Here is a 16,778-nt window from a genome sequence, read left to right on the forward strand (position 1 = left end):
TTTGCCACTCAGAAAGACAGCAGAGCAAAGTTCATGTACAAATAAGAGCTGTCACTCACCCACTCACACACATTCACTCACTCGCACTCACACACATTCACTCGTTCACTCACATTCATCATCCACCTGGAAATATGTCAGTAATATAAAATTGTATCGTAATTTTGTATTGTGATTAGTATTCACTAATATATTTAATCCTATTGCTACATTGTACATTCCTATGACAGTTTTTCTTTGTACATAGCTATTTTTAATCATCATCCACCTGTAAATATTTCAATAATATGCAATTGTATTGTAATTAGTATTCGCTAATATATTTAACGTGGGCCCGCCCTCGGGCGGTTCACCACCCGCAGGAGGGTTCAGAAGAGGCCGGTGCCATGTGATTTGTGTGACCGTCGTGGGCGGGGGCCCCGGCAACCCAATCCCCGGACAGTGACTCTGGCCATGGGGACATGGAATGTCACCTCGCTGGGGGGGAAAGAGCCTGAGCTAGGGCAGGAGGTTGAGTGGTACCGGCTAGAGATAGTCGGGCTCACCTCCACGCACAGCCTGGGCTCTGGAACCCAGCTCCTTGAGAGAGAATGGACTCTCTTCCACTCTGGAGTTGCCCGCGGTGAGAGGCGGCGAGCTGGTGTGGGCTTGCTTATAGCTCCCCAGCTCAGCCGCCATGTGTTGGAGTTTTTCCTGGTGAACGAGAGGGTTGTTTGCCTGTGCCTTCGGGCCAGGGATAGGTCTCTCACTGTTCTTTCGGCTTACGGGCCGAGCAACAGTGCAGAGTACCCGGCCTTCTTGGAGGCCCTGCGAGGGGTACTGGAGAGTGCTCCAACCGGGGACTCCATCGTTCTACTGGGGGACTTCAATGCTCACGTAGGCAGTGACAGTGTTACCTGGAGGGGTGTGATTGGGAGGAACAGCCTCCCTGATCTGAACCCAAGTGGTGTTTTGTTACTGGACTTCTGTGCTAGTCACAGTTTGTCCATAACAAACACCACGTTCAAGCATAAGGGTGTCCATCAGTGCATGTGGCACCAGGACACCCTAGGAGGTGGGGAGCTGTTGACCTCGACTTGGGATATCGTCAGGCGATGGAAGGAATACTTCGAGGATCTCCTCAATCCCGCTGACACGCCTTCCATAGAGGAAGCAGGGGCTGGGGACTCAGAGGTGGATTCATTCATCACCCAAGCCGCTGAGGTAGTTGGGAAGCTCCTCGGTGGCAAAGCACTGGGGGTGGATGAAATCCGCCCTGAGTACCTCAAGTCTCTGGATGTTGTGGGGCTGTCTTGGCTGACACGTCTCTGCAGCATCGCGTAGCAGTTGGGGACAGTGCCTCTGGACGGGCAGACTGGGGTGGTGGTCACTCTATTCAAAAAGGGGGAACGGGGGGTGTTTTCCAACTATCGGGGGATCACACTCCTCACCCTTCCTGGGAAAGTCTACTCCAGGGTACTGGAGAGGAGAATTCGGCCGATAGTCGAACCTCAGATTCAGGAGGAACAATGCGGTTTTCGTTCTGGCCGTGGAACACTGGACCAGCTCTATACCCTCTGCAGGGTGCTCGAGGCCTCATGGGAGTTTGCCCAACCAGTCCACATGTGTTTTGTGGACTTGGAGAAGGCATTCGACCGTGTCCCTCGCGGCATTCTGTGGGAGGTGCTCTGGGAGTACGGGGTTGGAGGCCCTCTGCTAAGGGCTGTACAATCCCTGTATGACCGGAGCAGGAGTCTGGTTCGCATTGCCGGCAGTAAGTCAGACCTGTTCCCAGTGCATGTTGGACTCCAGCAGGGCTGCCCTTTGTCACCAGTTGTGTTCATCACTTTTATGGACAGAATTTCTCGGTGCAGTCAGGGGCCGGAGGGGTCTAGTTTGGGAGCCACTGGATTTCATCTCTGCTTTTTGCAGACGATGTGGTCTTGTTGGCTCCATCGAGCCAGGACCTTTAGCATGTTCTGAGGCAGTTTGCAGCCAAGTGCGAAGCAGCTGGGATGAAAATCAGCACCTCCAAGTCTGAGGCCACTGTTCTCCACCGGAAAAAGGTGGCTTGCTCCCTCGGGGTTGGGGGAGAGTTCTTGCCTCAAGTGGAGGAGTTCAGGTATCTTAGAGTCTTGTTCACGAGTAAGGGAAGGATGGAGCATGAGATTGACAGGCGGATCGATGCAGCAACCGCAGTAATGCGGTTGTTGTATCGGACTGTCGTGGTGAAGAGAGAGTCTACAATCTACGCTCCTACCCTCAACTATGGTCATGAACTTTGGGTCATGACCGAAAGAATAAGATCCCGGATACAAGCGGCTGAAATGAGTTTCCTCCGCAGAGTGGCAGGGCGCTCCCTTAGAGATCGGGTGAGGACCTCTGTCACCCGGGAGGAGATCGGAGTAGAGCCGCTGCTCCTCCACATCAAGAGGAGCCAGCTGAGGTGGCTCGGGCATGTATATCGGATGCCCCGTGGACGCCTTCCTCGGGAGGTGTTTCTGGCATGCCCCACCGGGAGGAGACCCAGAGGAAGACCCAGGACACGCTGGAGTGAGTACGTCACTCGGCTGGCCTGGGAACGCCTTGGAATCCTCCCGGAGGAGCCAGGGGAAGTGTCCGGGGTGAGGGAAGTCTGGGTGTCCCTGCTCAGACAGTATTTTTTGGCCTTTTTCTGGCTTTAGTGACAGTACAGCTTGAAGAGTATGACAGGAAACAGGGTAAGAGAGGGGGAGTGACACACAGCAAAGGGACCCAGGCCGGGAGTCAAACCCAGGTCCGCTGCAGAGCCTCGGCACATGGGTCGTGCGCGCTACCAACTGAACTAAGCAGCGCCCCTGTATATAGTCATTTTTAATCATCATCCACCTGTAAATGTCTATCAAGAACTTTAATTTTGTATTAAGAGAATTCGTGAATATACATCTCATAACATTGTCATTATCTGTCAAACTGTTGATTTCTAAAGGGCAATTAAATAATTATTGATCCCTAAAAAAATGGTTCTTTTATTGGGATAGTTACCATAAGCCTCTGGCACATCCAGCCCCACCTAGAATATTTTTCACCATCCGCCACTGCCTGGACCTATAGTCAATAAATTATTGAAGTATTTGAAATTTTGATGGGGCACTTCCATTTTGAGAGGCGCCACTTTTATAGACCAGGAAATCCACTGACCAAGTGCATGCGAGTTAAGCCATCCAATGTGATGCTACTCAGCCAATAAAATCTGTGCATTACGGGTGATAAACATTTCGACTCTGACTACAGACAGATGAAAGGGGTGAAAAGTGAGTGACAGATGGAAAGATGAGCGAGCAATACAGGGAGAGAAGATGGAGAGATAAGTGAGCTGGTGACAGAGAAAAATAACTACACATGATGCTTAAGAGCTAATAAATGTTCCCCCAATGATGCTTGGATTTTTGTTCAGTACCTGAAACCTTTCTTGAGGGGGAACAGAAATTGAAATGTTATTTTTCAAAAATGATGTACTTTATTTTAAGATGCTCAGTTTTTTAAAAGCTTTTTTTTTAATTTTCACTATTACATTTTTAAATGCAGCCTACCTTTTCCTTAAAGAGAAAATAATAATACATATCTACGGCATTATATATCTGTATAATTAAATGTTAAGTGACAATGAATATTGTCGAAATGTTTTTGAATTGTTCTTTATTTGATTTGAGAGTCAGTTCTTAATAACATGCAGATGTTGATACAACTACTAGGCTACTTTACTTTATTATCATTTGTTGTAACAAGCAGAGAATAAAATAAATCCTGTCCTTCAGTTCAGTGTATCTGTAACCTAATAGGTTTTTTTTGGTAAAAATATAGGTATTGGCACTGTGCAAAGTCCGGGGTACTCACACACTTTAGGTTCACATCCAAAAAGGTGGCATCAGAGATGAAGAGGCACTGAAAGACAATGCTGGTGCAGCTAGCACAGTGGGCCCACTCACTACTAGAACAGAAGATCCTCTCCTACCCACTGACTCCCCAGAAGAACAATGTAAAGTTAAGGCCGAGTGCTTATTTTCAAGCAGCAATGTCAACTTCTACACAATTTTGTCTCATGTCTTAGATTCAGATTCTGAAATTCTGAAAATGATTTTTTTCTTTTTTTTTAAAAAAAATCTCACCAGTAATCACCATTTAAAGTGTTATTTTTTTTTTATTAAACAGGTTTTGCAAAGCACAAAAAAAAAGGCAAAATGACAAAAACTGACAGGTATGGCATCTCAAAAACACAAGGTGAAGACAGGCAGTTAAGAACAGTATGTAATGAGATCAACGGTAAAATTAGATGACAGATAGACAGACAAACAAACTAATAATAATAATAATAATACTACTAATAATAATAATAATAATTAAAGCTGCGAGCAGCGTTGGACGGGCCCTCGCAGTCCACGCACCTCGGGGCATGCTGCCGTCAGGGCTTCCGCATGCAACGCCTTGAAGAAGCTGTTTCTGTCTAACTTGGTGGCCTGCTCCCACTGGTATTAAGTAATGTACATGCATGATTCTCCAGACAAAGACTGAGTTGATGGTCCACTTCTGGAGCTGGCTGACGAAAATGCCCACATGAGGCATAATGCAATGAAATTGTTTCAGGAAGAAGCTGAAAGTATCATCATCCAGTAGCTGAAGGGATTTTTTTCTCTAGTTCTTCCAGCTGCTCTACACTCTAATGATGATGTCACTCACTGTAGCTCACGCAATACACACCCATTATAAAATCACAAGACGGCCTAAAAATCCTTTAAACCAAAACTGTGATGGTTTGAAAACCATTAAAGATTTTTAGAAACTGAATACATGCCCAACAGTTCAAGGTCTTCTGACTCTTTAAAATGTGGAGTGGTATCTGTAGCTCAAAGCATGAAGCACAACAAGAGGTTGAAAGGACATGAATTTTGAAGAGGATTTTAAAATTTTCCCATTTACTTTCCATTCAAACTAATGAGACTGCGACCAGATCGCCACTTATTGGCCGATTTGCACCAAATTTTACACAAAGCCTCATCAGTCCATGGAACACAATTATCAACATTTACGTGATAATCAGACAGTATTTTGTCAAGATGTACACGATTGTCTGCTTTCAACACAATATGCAGGAATTTGTTGTTCTATAGTTTGGGCATTTTATGTACTATCAAAATTCTTTTGATAACTTTTTGTCAAGAGGGTCCACAGATGCTTCACGCAAAGTCTAGTGCAAATTGGTCAAATTGCCTAGGAGGAGTTCGAAAAAGTAGGTTTTGCATTTGTTGCAATTTTGCGAATGGAAAGTTAGCTTGAAAGTGGGCGTGGCCTACACCAAATAATTCAGTTGAATTGAGGGAACATGTAGATATGAGGTTTACCAATGTGTGACACAATATGTGTGAGTTATGGGCCAAAAACGCTTTCAAGTGGAAAATAGCGCCACCTGCTGGTCATTTTTGGTGTGTAAGTTGCAGGGGCTAGTCTATACCACCCCTATGAATTTCATTCCCATAAGTGTTATGGTGTAGGTACAGGGCCAAATATAAAATTAAAGCTGCGAGCAGCGTTGGTCGGGCCCTCGCAGTCCACGCACCTCGAGGCATGGTGCCGTCAGGGCTTCCGCATGCAACGCCTCGAAGAAGCTATTTCTCTACAATTTGGTGGCCTGCTCCCGCTGGCATTAAGTAATGTACGCTGAAGACAGAAAAAAGAGCGTGTACTGCTGCACGATTCCATAGACAAAGACTGAGTTGATGGTCCGCTTCTGGAGCTGGCTGACAAAAATGTCCACACGAGGCATAATGCAATGAAATAGTTTCAGGAAGAAGCTGAAAGTATCATCGTCCAGTAGCTGAAGAGAATTTTTTTCTCCAGTTCTTCCAGCTGCTCTATACTCTGGCGATGATGTCACGCACTCTAGCTCATGCAATACACACCCATTATAAAATCAGAAGAAGGCCTAAAAATCCTTAAAACTAAAACTGTGATGATTTGGAAACCGTAAAATATTTTTAAAAACTGAATACATGCCCAACAGTTCAAGGTCTTCTGACTCTTTAAAAGGTGGAATGGTATCTGTAGCTTAAAGCATGAAGCACAAGAAGAGGTTGAAAGTCGATGAGTTTTGAAGAGGATTTTAAGATTTTCCCATTTACTGTCTATTCAAACTAATCAGACTGCGACCAGATCGCCATCTATTGGCCGATTTGCACCAAATTTTACACAGAGCCTCATCAGTCCATGGAACACAATTATGAACATTTACGTGATAATCAGACCGTATTTTGTTTAGATGTGCAAGATTGTCTGCTTTCAACACAATATGCAGGAATTTGTTGTTTTGGTGGCAATGACTATACCAAGTTTCGTGTCAATCCGCCCAACCGATGTGGAGATATAAACTATTTGAATTTAAAGAGCGCCACCTTGTGGTCATCGCCTAAACTTTTCGACACATGCTCAATAAGTCATGTCAAAGTAGAATCTTAAGTTTCATGTCATTTGGACACACCGTTGTGGAGATATCCAACACTTCCTGTTTGGTAGGAAATCTGCAGGAAGTTGTTATTTAATAACTTGAGTATTGTTTGGCCTATCAAAATTCTTTTAATAACTTTTTGTCACAAGGGTCCACAGATAATGTGTGCCAAGTTTCCAACAAATCGGTGAAATCGCCTGAGAGGAGTTCGAAAAAGTAGGTTTTCGACATTTTGCGACGTAGCGGAAAAAAACGGTAGGCGGAAATGGGCGTGGCCTATGCCACTAGACTCGCCACTTTGCAGTGAACGCGTAGATATAAGGTTTTTGAATGTGCGACAAAGTATATGGGAGTTATTAGCCAAAACGTGCTTTCCTTAATAACAGCGCCACCTAGTGGCAGAAATTCAGGACGACAATAGATTGTAAAATTTTTCGCCAGGTGTGACTTACATTCCAAGTTTGGTGAGTTTTGGGGTATGTCCAGGCAGTGAAAAAGGCAATCATTTCGTCCGAAGAAAAAAAAAAAAAAAAAAAAGAATCACTTCAAAAACAATAGGGTCCTCGCAGGTTCCCTGCTCGGGCCCTAATAAAGAATTCCTTCAAAAACAATAGGGTCCTTGCAGGTTCCCTGCTCAGGCCCTAATTAAAGCAGCAAGCGGAGTTGAACGGGCCCTCGTGAACCCGCGCTACCACAGGGTCCTCACGGTGGTGCCCTGAGTGTATGGAGGCTTTCTGGGCATGGCTCTGGCCACAAATGTCACATCTGAAGCAGCTGTCATGAAGCATGGGTTAAAGCCATCAAAAAGGTTAACGTAATTTAATTGCAAAGGATCGATCCATCTAAAATTCCAATTGCTATATAGGTGTTTTTTTTCCCTCCAATTAATTACGTAGCCAAAACTTGCATGATATATGTCATAATAAGCCCAAGAATTTTAAGGCAGCTCAGAAAAAGTAGATGAAAGCAGGACACTTTTTTTCAAAAATCAGCGAAACTGTCAATGGAGATTTCCATTCAAAATCATCAAAATTCGCCTAAAGTCACCAAATTTGTGGGGCTCTACAGGTCACACCTTTTGACCTATAGAAATTCTTTTAATAACCTTTGATCAGCATGGTCTCTAGATGATCTGTACCGAATCTGAAGTCAATTGGGCAAAATCCCTAGGACGAGTTCGTTCAAATGCGAGGTGAGTAAATCGCCCAATATCAAAAATTCACATCAAAATGGCGGACTTCCTGTGGGGCGTGGCCCGGGTCTGCAAGAGACTTTTTTGTGGGTCTGGGGAAGATGAACATGTCCACCAAATTTCATGTCGCTAGGTAAAAATTTCCCTATGGACGAGGCCACAAAAACCAAGCTGCGGATGGCGCCACTGAGCCATTTTGGTCTGAGAGCCCATAAAACCACTAAAATATCAAATTTTGCGGCAAACTTTCGGGGGGATACAATTTTTGGTGTATTTTCAAATATGTTTAGTATATTTTAAATGCTCGCAAACAGGCACCGAGGAAAAAAAATAGAAGAAAGACTTTTCCGGGCCACAAATGTCATTTAACTTGCTCAAAAACTCTTGTTTGGGATATTCTCACTAAATTTCAGCTCTGTACGGTGAATTTTCTATGATTTGGGAAATCATCTACGAAGAGTGACTAAGTGAATGGCCAACAGGAGGCGCTATGCAAATCACCAGATGTTCTGATGTGAAATTATCCTAGCCCGGACTGCCAGACTATCTCAGAGCATTGGTGAAGATTGGACTATTTATGGCAAAATTATGACGCGTCAAAATTTCATGAAAAAACGCCATATTCTTGGCCCCACCTCTCCCACGTAGTACATATTAATCCGAATCTTTTAATAACTTTTCATCCCCAAGGCCTGAAGAGCACATCTGCCAATTTCTTCATGGATCGGATAAAAGCCCTAGGAGGAGTTTGCTCAAATACGACCCCTGGAAAAAGCCAAATTTCCAACTTCAAAACAACATGGCTGACTTCCTGTGGGACATGGCCAGGGTCTGCAAGAGACTTTTTTGTGGGTCTGGGGAAGATGAACAAGTCCACCAAATTTCATGTCTCTATGCAAAAATTTGCCTATGGGCCAGGCCCCAAAAACCAACCTGCGGATGGCGCCGCTGAGCCATTTTGGTCTGAGCGCCCGTAAAATCTCCTCACCTCATTTTTCGTCCAACCTTGGGGGGGGGCTGGCAAATTTTGGTGAGTTTTTGTGCATGTTAAGTCCACCAAAAGTGCTCCCAAAGAGTACAGAGGAAATTAAAAAAATAAAAAAATAAAAATCCTAGCAAATACAATAGGGCTTCGCAGCCGAATGCAGTTCGGCGCTCGGGCCCTAATTAAAGCTGCAAGCAGCGTTGGACGGGCCCTCGCAGTCCACGTCCCTGGGAGCATGCTGCCTTCAGGGCCTCTACACGCAACACCTTGCGATGAAGAAGCTGTTCCTTTATAATTTGGTGGCCTGCTGCCACTTGTATTAAATAATATATGCTGAAGTCAGAAAAAGTGCATGTACTGCTGCATGATTACCCGGACAAAGACTGAGTTGATGGTCCGCTTCTCGAGCTGGCTGAAGAAAATGTTCACACGAGGCATAATGCTATGAAACAGTTTACGGAAGAAGCTCAAAGTATCATCATTGAGTAGCCACACAAACCCTTGAGCTTCCTGCAGAGTGGTAGGCTAAAACTCCCCTGATGATTTCAAGACACTGGATGATGTCACATTCGTGCTCAAACTCAGTGTTCACAGCACAGCGATGGAAGTTCCAGCTTACTGTGCTTGCTCTTGGGAGTCTGTATGCCACCACACTATCAACCACACTGGTTCTCTTGGGAGATCTTGAAAAAAATCCAGAGAATCCAGCCAGATTAGAGAAGAACTGATTAACTAATGGGGTGTGTTGCATGATGAAAGCTAAAAAGTAAGAGGGCTCAAAGAGCTTTAAAAGGTGAACAGTTTCAGAAAAAATGTCATAGTTATCACCAAAATATTTATATATTGAATATGTGATGTCATTTTTTTTATTTCTGGAGAGTGAAAAATGACAGCAGCAGAGCAAGAGACAAAACAAGTCCTGTCTGCTCTCCTCCAGAAACCTATGCTCAAAGTTAACATTGCGCCTTATGGGGAAGCTGCTGGAGTGCTCGTTGCTCTAGGACTTCTACAGCCGAAAGTGTGAGTCCTACATCTGAAATAGGACCATCAGCTGAAAACCAACAAGATGTGCTACATTTATATGTATATAGTGTTTATGTGAAGTTAAAGATGTGGGATCTAAATCAAGTTGAAGAGAACTTTTTCTCCAGCTCTTCCAGCTGTTCTACATTCTAGTGATGATGTCACACCCTCTAGCTCACGCAATACACACTTGTATTTGCAGCAGCAGCTCCGGCAGCCAGGTTTTTAAAAAGGAGACGGGGTTGCAGCCCTCGCTGTCCTTGAGTAGTCTGATGATGCGAATGTTACATCGTCGTCCCCTGATTTGTAGCTCATCAGTTTTGTCCAGCACTTGTCTCCAGCTTCTTCCCGACTTCGGCTAGGTTTTAGCAGTGTGGTTAGCCACAGCATCTTCAGAGTCGGAGATGCGTTGCTCAGCCTCGGCAAGCCAAGTATCAAATGCGGTGAGTTTAGACAAGTAAGCCTCTAGCCTCATGAGGACAGGATCAATCCTCTTATTGATGGAGGATTCACCGCCTTTAAGCACCTCGGTAGTAATTCTCATTACCAAGTTATCAATCTCCACTTGAGCCTTAAGTGGCGGCGGTGTGTGGTCCGCCATGCTAGCTTGGCTAGATTGGGGCGACTGAACGTCTGCGAGTCTGGTGGATTTAGGCATGTGGGTGATCTTCCTCTGGGTGTTTGGCATTCTTAGGTCCATTCAAGGTGTCCCGGTTCTGCCCAGTGTTTTTTTTTTTTTTTTTTTATGCGTCTATGTCTAAAGTTACATCGAAAGACTGTGTTAAGCTGCGGGAGCCGAGGTGGTGAGCTGTTACTCCTCTGGACCCCCTAGTGTTGCTAGGTCACCAAGTCAGTGCACCGTTGCCACAAAAAATCTAGGGGAAACACTGCTATAGCACATTGCATCCATGAAATATCGTAATATTACTGTATATGCCTACTGAAAATTTAGATTAGTATTGTGCAACACTTGGGAGATGGGGGGCCCCCCTGAATATTGACGGGTATTTCACACAACGGGTATCAGTACACGGTTTCACAAGTAAACACATGAAAATACCTGTATTCATGGTTTTAAAAATATGGTGAACCCCTAATGAATAAATACATAAATAAATGAAAATGAAGACCACAGTATACTGGGGGTCTGTTTTGGTCTGCCGATATGACGCCTAGTAGGGTACACTTTTTGCCACCTCCATTGCTATGTAAATCCAAGTCATCGATGTCCCGGTCCCCAATTGAGAGACAGGCAGAGGTGTCCATGACGTGCACTGTTGTGCGACCCACAGCCGGGAGTTTTAAAACCAGGAAACAGTTGACCACAGCAGTTCCATTACAAGCATTGCTATTTGTTAACCTAAAAACCATAGCAGTTGCATCTTGCTGTTTGGAAACTGACACTTGTACCATGGGGCTCACACCCACCAACTGCGTGCTTCATGTCACGTCACGTTTCAGCCTACCCCAGTGGCGGCTTTTTTGAAAAGAAGGAATATTATACCTCCCTTTCACATAGACAAGACGGCAGATTGCAGCCTTTACGTGGCTGCAAATGTGGCACATTTTCTAACTAGAAGGGGCTAAAGAGAAGAAATAAAAAGACAGATAGAGAAAAGCAGTGTAAAAAAGAAAGAATTAGACAGAGCCAGAGACAAAACAAGGATAAATATGGGAGCATCATTTCAGAAGTGCAGGGAGTGATGCAGAGTTAGCAGCTGTTCTGCTGGATAAGTAAGGACCGCTGCTTGATATGTAGTTAATTCTGTGTTTTAAAGGCAAGGTTATGGTGGCGGCGGTTACAGTAATACTCGCAACAATGCATAACTCAGCGCTGTACGATGTTGCAGTCAAGCTACGTAGCCTGTTGCTAAATCTGCCTTGTTAGCTTGTATGCTAAATCTTGTGTTTAGCTCTTGTCTTTATGGCTACTGGTTAGCAAAAGTGTCTTTCAAGTGACTAGACAGTTATAACGTTAATATGTGTTCAGTACATTCTGAAATAGTTGAATTGGTTTTGAGAAATAATGTTACTCATGCATCACTGGGTAATGATTACGTAGTAACGCTGTCCAATATGTGAGGGATAGATATCTATAGTGATCTGCATGAGAGACTCCTCATTGTAATTTAGTTGTATTGGTCAGAAATAGAACAATCAGGGCTTATGTTGTCGTTGTTGTTATTTTTAGTGCACCGGCTTGGTTCTCTGGCTTCCTCTGTTACCGTGGTTACAAACCGCTGTGCACAGCAGGCTCCTCTGTAGGGAGGGGCTTTGAAGGCAGGGCTGCAGCGCAGCAGAGGGAAAGAAGGAGGGACCTGGGAGCTGTATCATTCAAATTTTCTGACTAAGTCCACTTATTTCTCCAAACTCCATACTGCAGCTTTAAATTGCTCATGAGATTGGTGACTTTTGTCTGTGGCACTAATCTATCCCTCTGACTCCCTGCATGATTAAATCCATGTTGATGCTTAACTCTTACATACATTCGTACTCACTTTTACATTATCACATACTCACTCTTGCATACATACAAAGCAAACTCAAATCTATGCCACCTGATTGACGTGGGGTCACGGGTCACCATGTATGCACAAACGTGCAAGCTACTGCAAAACTCCCAGTGTGTAATTTGTGTGTAATATTGATAGCAATTTGTCACCTATGTGCATTACTTCTGTTTATTTTTATGTGCAATACCAAGGATTACATTACTCTCTCAATATCAGTTATGCATTGTTTAATATGAAGTATACACAGTATATGTATAAATAAATAGATGTTGAGTACTTTTAATGCAGGTAGCAGTGATGTTGCCAGGTACGCGTCCTGCGTCCCTGACACATTAAAATTTGAAAGGACGCACTAAAATCACTATCCATGCGTCCCAGGTACGCACCTCATTTTTCCCATGAAAAACGATACATTGTGAACATTAAACAACTCATGTTTAATCACAGTAACTGGCAAAAGAAACCTTGATTTTAGCAGACGGGACAAGCATTGTTTCAACCCTCTGCGCATCTACTCGGCGCAGACGTGATCCCCTGTACAAAGGATCGCGACATGCTAATTTAGCCACTACCAAAACAACTAGCCCGTCACCACTGATTTCATTTCAAAAATTAAAAATATGAACTTCATAGTAAATAAACCCACGTTTACACTGCTCGATGCTGTGCTTATTCATGTCAATTATGTTTTAACGTTTAGGGGACGTGCTGTAATGAAATAAATAAAACATAATCTGTGGTGGTGATGAAAACTACATTGAATGGCAGCCGCCATTTTGTTATGCCCAAACGGCGTCTGTGCATACATCGTGCTTCCAACGAGATCCCGTTTTTTCTCGTGTAAGCAGGAAAAGGAGAACGCAAAAATGCCACCGAAGAAAAATATAAAACCTGTTGCAGGTCAGCAGACTATTGCAGCTGTATTTTCTGCTCCCACTACCTCAGCCTCAGCCTAGAGTGAGTACCTCAACATTGCCTGTACCTACTTCTGCCTCCTCCTCTACTAAGCCTCATGAGCCCACTGCAAAAGAAGTGCCTCAACCTTCTGCATCTTTCTCCCAAAAAAAGCAAACTTTTCTCAAGCAGCAGCTCACCACATACAAATGGCTGCACTTTTCAGATGACAATTTCATGTATTGTGACATTTTCACTATTTATAACAAAACAGGCACATCTATGCACAAATCAAACAAATGCACCAACTATCAGCACTCCACCATCACTCGCCATGTTTTAAGCAAAGAACATCAGTCCTGCCTCAGTATTCCTGCTCTACAAAAAGACTTGGAACAAAGTCAGATGACGGTGGACAGTCAGCAGGACAAAGCAGTGTTGACGCTGTTAAAAGTCACTCACTGGATGGCCCAGGAGGGGGTCCCCCTGTCATCAAAGGAGTTTAACACTCAATAAAATTTAAGAAATAGAATAATATAAGAAAGAAATACATGTTTTTAACTGGGGAGTGGGGACCCATTGAATTTCCCAGGGACCCACTCAGCATCACTGAGGTAGATCATTTTGACCTGTCATTTTGAAATTAGCTTGTAAGCTTAAAAAAGGGTGGGCATGACTGCAGTACTGGGATTATGCATGTATGTACATTTGTCAGCACCAGTATATATGTATGTGAAAGTGAAGTATGTACTTTTGGCCTAAAGGGCTTCTCATACAACAATTACATTTCTGTTCTCACCTGCCCACTCTTCTCTGCCGTCTGTTTGTTTTGCAAACATGAGAATATGAGAAGTAGCAATTTTTGTGTCTAATGTTTTTTTTCCACTTCAAGCACTACACATCCACCAGATTATTCCTCATCCTGACAGACATGGGAGACAAGGCTTATGTTTTAACTGTCCACAGTGACAGACTTTTCAACATGATCCAATTCCATTTAAACCTGCATATTGCTCCTCCACACCAAACAACAAAGGCAACTCAGAGCCACTCACCATGCATTCAGAGCCTGCATGTGATCCACAAGCAACAGCCTTTGTGTATTCAAAAACTCAGAGTAAATTGAATGCTATATCACACAAACTTCTCTTGGAGATGTGCAAGTTTTTCCTTTTGTATCAAGCAGCAGAAAACCTGCAGCAGGATGTGTTTGAGTTAATTTGCTGACTGTAATAACACATGTACACATCGCAAGGCAATATGGAAAATGATATCCTGTAAGGCCCTAGTTCCTACAGTAAATCAATTTCAATGTAAGAGATGGGGATCCAGACTCCTGTTTTCTAGGTAAAAAAAATCTGAAGCTCATGAGGTGTATCAATCTGAATTACACAAATCGAGGCATTTTAATGTGTAATTCCCTCCCTCCTGATTTAGAATGATTAGAACATAAAAAATGTAAATCAGTCCTTATAGCATTCAGTGAACTGTTCTCAATTTTAGTTATGAATTATTGATTTTTTATTTGATTTTTTTCAGTAATTTCCATTAAATGATCACTTGAACTTGAAACTTGAAATGATTATTACAATGCAGTCCTTAAGTCAGGTAAACTGAGAGTTCTTACATTCAGCTGCCCTTGTTTCAGCCACAACTCACTATTACAGCAGAAGCTAACTTACAAACTAATTCAACTGTGCTTAATGATTTCTTCATTTTAAATGTGAAAAGCCATGATGTTGACTTGATAAAAAGCTAAATGTCTGAACAAATGTCATCATCATATTTTTGCTGTGCTGACTGTAATATAATCTTGACAATAACACTGACATTTACAAAGACTCTGATATTGGTTGAAATGGAAAACATAAATCTGAAATATCAAAAGCAAGTACAGTGATGTTTGTTTAGGGGAGATGACTTTCTACTTGCAGGAATCTAAATTTTTACCAGATGGGGGAGCCAGTTCATCTATTTAAAAAAAACAAGTGATTCTAAGGTGCTGATACTGTTATTTCTGTTATATATGGACATAGAACAAATGAGAGCTAGGGCGTCACAGTGTAATCATTAAAATGTAAAGCATTGAACATGTATTTGAATAAAAATATACATTAACATATAACATTTACAGCAGATTTAATCTGAAAGATGGTTGGATTGAATGTTTATGTACCGCTTGCTAGGGATGAGGGTTTTTCTCAAATTTTAGGGGGGTAGAGAGTTCTAGAGAGTGTGTCTGGCTCTGCTACCCTGTGTCTTGGCTTGATTAGAAAGTGGTGTGTAAGAGGTAGAAAAAAGGTTCTTCTTTATACCTCTACTACATACAAAGAATAAGAATTACCAGACAATCAAATACAGAGTGACATTTATTTATTCTTGTACTAGATTGTGTGAAGTTGTATGGTGTTTGTCTGTTTTTTTTTTTTTTTTTTAACTGAGGTGAACAAATGCAGCATATAAAGAGCCACAAACATACACCTCTATGTTACAGACACTATGGGGATAGCATATTCTCCGCGGGATGAATAGTAAAATCAGGTATAGGCAGAGTCCTCCACCTACTTTCACATTGAAATTAGAAAGCCACGTTGGTCAGTTTTGGTGGTTTAAAACTCTTCCAACACCATTCATGCTTATGAATTTTTAATGGCCTTTTAGTGCTTTTTGGTTTGTTTGATTGTTTGTTTGTTTGTTTTTATATTATAATATCAAAGGCACAGGAAATCTGATGTTTTAAAGCACTTGAAGTCACACAAAGCATAAAAACCAGCTAAAAATCTGCAGAGTTTAATCTGACTGATGCCAACGGGCGAGTTGTTCAGTCGGATTGGATCAAATCTTGAAAATGGCTTGTTCAAAAGGGAAAGAAGGATTCTGAAATCAGATCACGGAATCCAATCCTAGTTTTGATCCGGATCAAACCCTCAGCTTCAGCTTCAGTAGGATTTGGATAAGTTTGATCCAAAAAAACAGGACTATCTTATCTTTATCTTTAAAATATCTTTTACATAAAAGTTTGAGCCTCCATTGGTCATGCATTGCATAACAAACAGAATCAGTTAAATCAGGGCAGCATGGTATTGTATACCTTAGTTGAAGGTATACATGAAGGTGTTACATTATCAGTCTGTAAGATTGGTAAGATGACATTTTTAATCCTGTCTTCAAAAGCCTGATTAGACAATTGTTCATCGAATAAAGGAAACAGCCATCAGTAAAGGCATCACCAGATCTATTTGACTACTACACATAACAAACATGTTGACAAAGATTCAAAGATCTGGAACCAGGCAGCTTACAGGACAGGACTTATTTAGCTTTCACCTATGGATAAAACTGTGATTACATTTCTTGGCGGTGTAGTGATCTGTACCTTGGTGGCATGCGCTTTACTAATTTCAGGTTATCTGAAACTTGATAAGTAACTGCCACTGATATTGTACCTCCTCCCAAAAGCCTGTATCTGTACAGAGAAGATGGATGCTGTTGCATGGGGATGAAATTACAGAAGTATGCTAGTTCACAACTGGCATCACAATGTGTCTCCACATGCATCTCAAGTGACAACTTACGTTTGGACCTTACTTGCTTACTCTATGTGCAAATAAACACATGCATCTCACCGTTTACAAAAAGCATGTGCTGCTGTTTAAAATTGGTGGCCCAGTAGAATTGACCAACTCTTTGAGATGAACAGAGATGTTTTGAAAA

The 16,778-nt window shown here is 42.6% G+C and overlaps 1 protein-coding gene across 8 annotated transcripts in view; it reads left to right on the plus strand.

Annotated features, from left to right (window-relative positions):
- The window catches only part of st3gal3a (ST3 beta-galactoside alpha-2,3-sialyltransferase 3a), a 198,184-nt gene that overhangs the window by 10,693 nt on the left and 170,713 nt on the right, over positions 1–16,778 (plus strand). Inside the window, exons 1-2 of one of the 8 annotated variants that reach the window (XM_037115142.1) lie at positions 8,005–8,009; positions 16,704–16,706. The exons of the other annotated variants lie outside the window; for them this stretch is intronic. The gene's annotated coding sequence lies outside the window, so the exon portion shown is untranslated. Of the gene's footprint in view, positions 1–8,004; positions 8,010–16,703; positions 16,707–16,778 lie in introns of those variants that run through there. 8 annotated transcript variants of the gene reach the window in all.

Source organism: Acanthopagrus latus, chromosome 11, assembly GCF_904848185.1.
Source record: "Acanthopagrus latus isolate v.2019 chromosome 11, fAcaLat1.1, whole genome shotgun sequence".
NCBI lineage: Eukaryota > Metazoa > Chordata > Actinopteri > Spariformes > Sparidae > Acanthopagrus > Acanthopagrus latus.